The following is a 6,405-nucleotide window of genomic DNA, read 5'->3' on the forward strand; positions in this document are numbered from 1 at the left end:
ACAAGTCACTTAGCATTTGTGGCTCAAGGAACTAAATGCCAGTCGCACCCTCAGTTGTTTTAAGTTATAAATGCCCCAATATGTTTCCAAATATCCTTGAGGGAGTGGTTTAGTTATCTAGTGCTACTATAACAGAAATACCACAAACGAATGGCCTTAACAAACAGAAATTTATTCTCTCACAGTTAAGGAGGCAGAAAGTACAAATTCAGGGAGGTAGCACCAGGGGAAGTCTTTCTGTCTTTGTCAGCTATGGGGAAAGGTTCTTGTCATCAATCGTCCCCTGGTCTAGGAGCTTCTCAGTCCAGGGACCCCAGGTCCAAAGGATGTGCTCTGGTCCTGGCTCTTCTTGCTGGGTGGTATCGAGGTCCCTCTCCTGTCTCGCTTCTCTATTTTATATCTCAAAAGAGATTGATTCGAGATACAACATAATCCTGTACATTGTGTCCTGCCCTATTAACATAACTGCCTCTTTAACATCATAGAGGCTAGGATTTACAACACATAGGAAAATTATGTCAGATCACAAAATGGAGGACAACCAAACAATACTGGGAATCATGGCCTAGTCAAGTTCACACACATTTTTAAGGAGACAAAATTCAATCTATAACATTCTATCCTTTGGTCTATCCAAAATTCATGTTCTTGCCACATGTAAAACACATTCACCCCTATCATATCATTCCAAAAGTCTTAAATCAACTCCAAGTCCAATATCCATCCTGGGGAAAAACTCCTCTTCATCTGTGAAATCTAGAATACAAGTATCTGCTTTCAAAGTACAACAGTAGGACAGGCACAAAGTAGACATTTCCATTACAAATGGGAGGTAAAGAAGGGATAACGGGCATCAAGCAAGCTCAAAACCCAGCAGAAAAATGTATATTAGCTCTCAAGCCTTGAAAATAATCTTCTGTTCTCTGTGACCATCTAGGCAATGACCCTGCCCTCCAGACTCTGGGCGTTGGCCATACTCTCCAGATTCTGGCTGGAGGCCCCTCAGCCCTGGGCTTCAGCTCTGCCTTCCAGGTCCACTTGAACTGTAACTCTGCTCCCTTGGCTTTGGGAGGCCCCATTCTCCTAGTCCACCTGAGGGGTGACTGTACACCTTGGCCCCTCAGGCCCCATTCTTCTGCCCCTTGGGCATGACAGCCCTGTCCCCTCAGCTTTGGGCAACAGATCTGGCCCCATCCCACTGGCACTAATGAAAGGCAGCCCCACACTCCGGATCCGAGTTGGTGAAGATCTGACTCTATGAAATGTAGGAGCCCACGCTTTGAGACCTAGTAGGCTGTGGTTCCACCCTTTGAGACCCCAGAGCACCTGGCCCTACGCTTTGAGACAGAGGCAGCTCTGCTTCCTATGTTCCTTGCCTACTTCAGCTTCTGTTTCTTGGTTCCTTGGCCTCTTGGTACTTCAGGCCTCTTGGGCCAGCCTGGCCTCTGCCCCATTTGGACAAGTGTTACAAAGTTCTTTAGTTCTACCAGTAAGTGCCCAGAGGCACCCCACTCCACCAGTAAGCCTTGGTTCGAAGGCGCTCCCTCTCACTCTGTGAATGGGTAAGCCTCTCTCTGCTGACAAGTGCCAGAGGCACCCTACCCCACCAGGAAGCCTCCTACCTAAAAGCCCTTAGCTCTCTTGCTCCAGGGGTGGGCTGCCATGCCATCTCCCAACAGTCACCTTGTTCTGTTGCTACCATCTTTCCGCTGCTCCTTCTCTTCATCTGTGCCATCTCTGGTATTACAGCTCTTCTCACTTTCTTCTGAGCCTTCACCGGAATTGTCTTTGATATCCATAATTCCACAAACAGTCTCTTCAAGGCAATCTAGGCTTTTACAATTGGGCATTTTAAAATTCTTGCCAGCTTTACCCATTACTCAATTCCAAAACTGCTTCTGCATTGTAGGTATCTGTTACAGCAGCACCCACTCTCAGTATCAAATTCTGCCTTAGTTATCTAGTGCTGCTATAACAGAAGTACCACAAATGGATGGCTTTAACAAACAGAAATTTATTCTCTCACAGTTTAAGAGACTCAAAGTCCAAATTGAGGGTGCCACCTCCAGGAGGAGGCTTTCTCTCTCCGTCGGCTCTGGAGCAAGGTCCTTGTTATCAATTTTCCCCTGGTATAGGCACTTCTCAGAGCAGGGACCCCAAGTTCAAAGGACGTGCTCCACTCCTGGCACTTCTTTCTTGGTGGTAATGAGCAAACACTTACAAAAGCACAATTACTCACATTTTCTGATAAAGTCCAGGCACTGTTGGCATTTAAGGTAGGACGAGTACAAGTCATTTAGCATCTGTGGCTCAAGGGAACTAAATGCCAGTCGCACCCATAGTTGTTGCAGGCTATAAATGCCCCAATATATTTCCAAATATCTTGGAAGGAATCATACCAATATGGTATTACCGATCTAATAAAAAAAATGCACATTCAAAACACATAGCTGGTAAATTCCTTAAAAGCTTTAGATTTTATAGCTCAGCTGAATTAAAATAAGGATTAGCTCATCTCTGTGTTTTTTCTTGTTTTTACACATAGTCACACAAGTGAACAAAAGGAAGGTTATTATATAAAACACAACTGGAGGAAAAAAACTTTAATTTACCATTGACTAACGTGTCAAACATGTAGCCATGTCTATTCTGACAATATGAAAAGAGTTGCTCAGATAAAAGTGTTGCCGAAATAACGTTCATGGTCATTGTGCTAAATAGTCGCCTACACAACATTTTCATTTGGATAAAGCCATTAAAGTTGTCAAATTTATTAAGGCATAGCATTTAAACTGGAGATTTTTCAGATTTATGTATAATGTTAAAGGTAGAAACCTGCAAAATGTATACTTTAATACTGAAGTTTCTTCTAACAGTTTCAAGACAAGGTGGTTGTACAGATATTTCAAATGAAACTAGAAATAATTTTTTAATAAAAACTCCCTAACTGTTCAGTTTATTATAAATTCACACTGACGTTTTTAATATTTTTGAGACAAGGTGTTGATACAGATATTTGAAATGAAAATTATAAATATCTTTTTTGTTTAAAAAAATTATCAATTAAACATCTCTCAAATGTACCTTGGTTATAGCAGCTGGAATATTTAGCTGCTATTTTTAATTAGGGGAATGGGCTCATTTTGGCAGTGCATGGTTTCCACGTTACTGCTCACAACTACAGAGCAGTAGTTGTCAGCAACCAAACTGAAACCAAGTTTAGACTCAAAATAGAAAATAAATTTTTACTCTTTAAAAAATTTAAGGGAATGTCTGACGAAACCTGCAACTAAAGAGACATTTTCAAATGGCACCATTAAATAATGCAGGATTTTATGATGTTTTAAAAAACAGCATCAGCCAAATATGACGATTTATGCTTCCTCGGGAGTCTATTCATTAATTCCTTGTAAAGTGAACCCTCCCCAGTCTAGAAGGTGAGTAGTTTTTTAGGATATTGTTAGTAATTGAAAACTGGTATAAAAGTTTCCTAATGTTGCTCTCTCAGACTTCCTGAATAATTTAACTGAAGAAATTGAGATTGAGACTACACCAGGCCTATTTAAAAACACGAAAAGCTACTATCTGTCTTTTATCTTATCTTGTGTGGACCAGGAGTTTTTTCCATATAGTGCTACCGAACAAAATACAGATATAAATTAGATTCTGATGTTAACATAAAATTGTAATTGTCACCTATAACTTTTTTAATTGTTTATGAACACCAAAGCAGCCTCTGTTCTCATTGTCTATCAGCCCCATTTTTCCAACAGCATCTGCTCACTTCATGTCTCTGTGTCACATATTTCAAACTTTTAAATTATTAGTATATCTGTCATGGTGATCTGCGATCAGTGATCTTTGATGTTGCTATGTAATTGTTTTGGGGCGCCACGAACCACATCCATGTAAGTCGGCAAACTCAATCGATAAAAGTGGTATGTGTTCTGACTGTCCCATGGACCAGCCGTTCCCCAACTTCTCTCCCTTTCCTGGGGCCTCCCTATTTCCTGAGACACAAAAACATTGAAATCAGGCCAATTAATAACCCTACAATGGCCTCTAAGTGTTACGTGAAAGGGGGAGTCACAGGCCTCTCACCTTAAATCAAAAGCTAGACATGATTAAGTTTAGTGAGGAAGGGATGTCAAAAGCTGGGACAGGCCAAAAGCTAGGCCTTTTGCATCAAACAGCAAAATGTGAATACCAAGGAAAAGTTCTCGAAGGAAATTAAAGGTGCTACTCCAGTGAACACATGAATGATAAGAAAGTGAAAGCGCCTTATTGTCGACATGGAGAAAGTTTTAGTGGTCTACTTAGATCAAACCAGCCACAACATTTCCTTAAGCCAAAACCTAATCCAGAGCAAGGCCCTAAGTGTCTTCAATTCTTTAAAGGCTGAGAGAGGAGAGGAAGCTGCAGACAAAAGTTTGAAGCTAGTAGAGGTTTATTCATGAGATTTAAGGAAAGAAGCCGTCTCCACAACATAAAAGTTCAAGATGAAACAGCAAGTCCTGATGTAGCAGCTGCAGCAAGTTCTCCAGAAGATCCAGCTGAGCTAACTGATGAAGGGGCCGCACTAACCAACACAGACTTCTATTGGAAGAAGATGCCATCTAGGACTTTCATAGCTAGAGAGAAGTCCATATCTGGCTTCAAAACTTCAAAGGACAGACTGATGCTCTTGTTAGGGGCTAATGCAACTGGAGAGTTTAAGTTGAAGCCAATGCTTATTTGCCATTCCGAAAAGCCTAGGGCCCTTAAGAATTATGCTAAATCTATTCTGCCTATGCTCTATAAATGGAACAACAAAGCTTGGATGACAGCAAAAAAAACCCAAAACCAAACACAGTGCCGTCGAGTCAATTCCGACTCATAGTGACCCTATAGGACAGAGTAGAACTGCCCCATAGAGTTTCCAAGGAGCGGCTGGCAGATTTGAACTGCCGACCTCTTGGTTAGCAGCCATAGCACTTAACCACTATGCCACCAGGGTTTCCTGGATGACAGCATGTCTATTTAAAACATGGTTTACTGAATATTTAAAGCCCAAGGTTGAGGCCTGGAGCTCTGATGGCAGAGTGGTTAAGAGTTATGGCTATTAACCAAAAGGTTGGCAGTTCAACCACTCCTTAGAAACCCTATGGGGCAGTTCTACTCTGTCCTATAGGGTCGCTATGAGTCAGAATTGACTCAGGAGCAATAGGTTTGGTTTTTGGTTGAGACATACTGCTTAGAAAAAAAAAAAAGATTCCTTTCAAAATATTACTGCTCATTTACAATGCACCTGGCCACTCAAGAGCTCTGATGGAGATGTACAAGGAGATTAATGTTGTTTTCATGCCTGCTGTTATGGATTGAATTGTAGCCCCTAAAAACGTGTATCAATTTGGCTAGGCCATGATTTCCCGTATTTTGTGGTTGTCCATCATTTTGCGATCTGATGCGATTATCTTACATGTTGTAAATCCTAACATCTATGATGTTAATGAAGCAAGATTAGAGGCAGTTATGTTAATGAGATAGGACTCAATCTAGAGGATTCAATTGTATCTTTAGTCAATCTCTTTTGAGATATAAAAGAGAAAATCGAGCAGAGAAGAGAAGGGCCCCATTAGCACCAAGCAAGAGCCAGGAGCAGAGTGTGTCCTTTGGACCTGGGGTACCTAGGCTGAGAAGCTCCTAGGACAAGGGAAAATTGATGACAGTGGTCTTCCCCTAGAGCTGACAGAGAGAGAAAGCCTTCCCCTGGAGTTAGCGCCCTGAATTCAGACTTCTAGTCTCCTAGATTGTGAGAGAAGAAATTTCTGTTTATTAAAGCCATCCAGTTATGGTATTTCTGTTATAGCAGCACTGGATAATGAAGACACCTGCTAACACAACATCCATTCTGCAGCCCATGAACCAAGGAGTAAACTTGACTTTCAGGTCTTATTATTTAAGAAATACATTTCATTACTGGTCTGACAGAGACTGAAGAAACCCTGAGAGTAAGGTCCCCTGACACCCTTATAGCTCAGTAATGAAGTCACTACTGAGGTTCATCCTTCAGTCAAAGATTAGATTGGCCCATAAAATAAAATGAAACTAAACAGGCACACCAGCTCAGAGGCAATGATGAGAAGGCAGAATGGGACAGGAAATCCGGTAATGGGGAACCAATGGTCAAGAAGGGGAGAGTGTTGACTTGTCGTGGGGTTGGCAACCAATGTCACAAAACAATATGTCTATTAATTGTTTAATGAGAAACTAGTTTGCTCTGTAAAACTTCATCTAAAGTACAATTAAAAAAAAGACAAGAAAGAAATTCATTTCATAAGGCTTTAGCTGCCATAGATAGTGATTCCCCTGATGGATCCGGGCAAAGTAAACTGAAAACCTTCTGGAAAGGATTCACCATTCTAG

The 6,405-nt window shown here is 41.3% G+C and overlaps 1 long non-coding RNA gene across 1 annotated transcript in view; it reads left to right on the forward strand.

The window, feature by feature from the left end:
- Window positions 1-6,405, forward strand: part of LOC135231225 (uncharacterized) — an 80,473-nt gene that overhangs the window by 68,337 nt on the left and 5,731 nt on the right. The window lies entirely within an intron of this gene.

The sequence above is a fragment of the Loxodonta africana genome, chromosome 4 (genome assembly GCF_030014295.1).
Source record: "Loxodonta africana isolate mLoxAfr1 chromosome 4, mLoxAfr1.hap2, whole genome shotgun sequence".
NCBI lineage: Eukaryota > Metazoa > Chordata > Mammalia > Proboscidea > Elephantidae > Loxodonta > Loxodonta africana.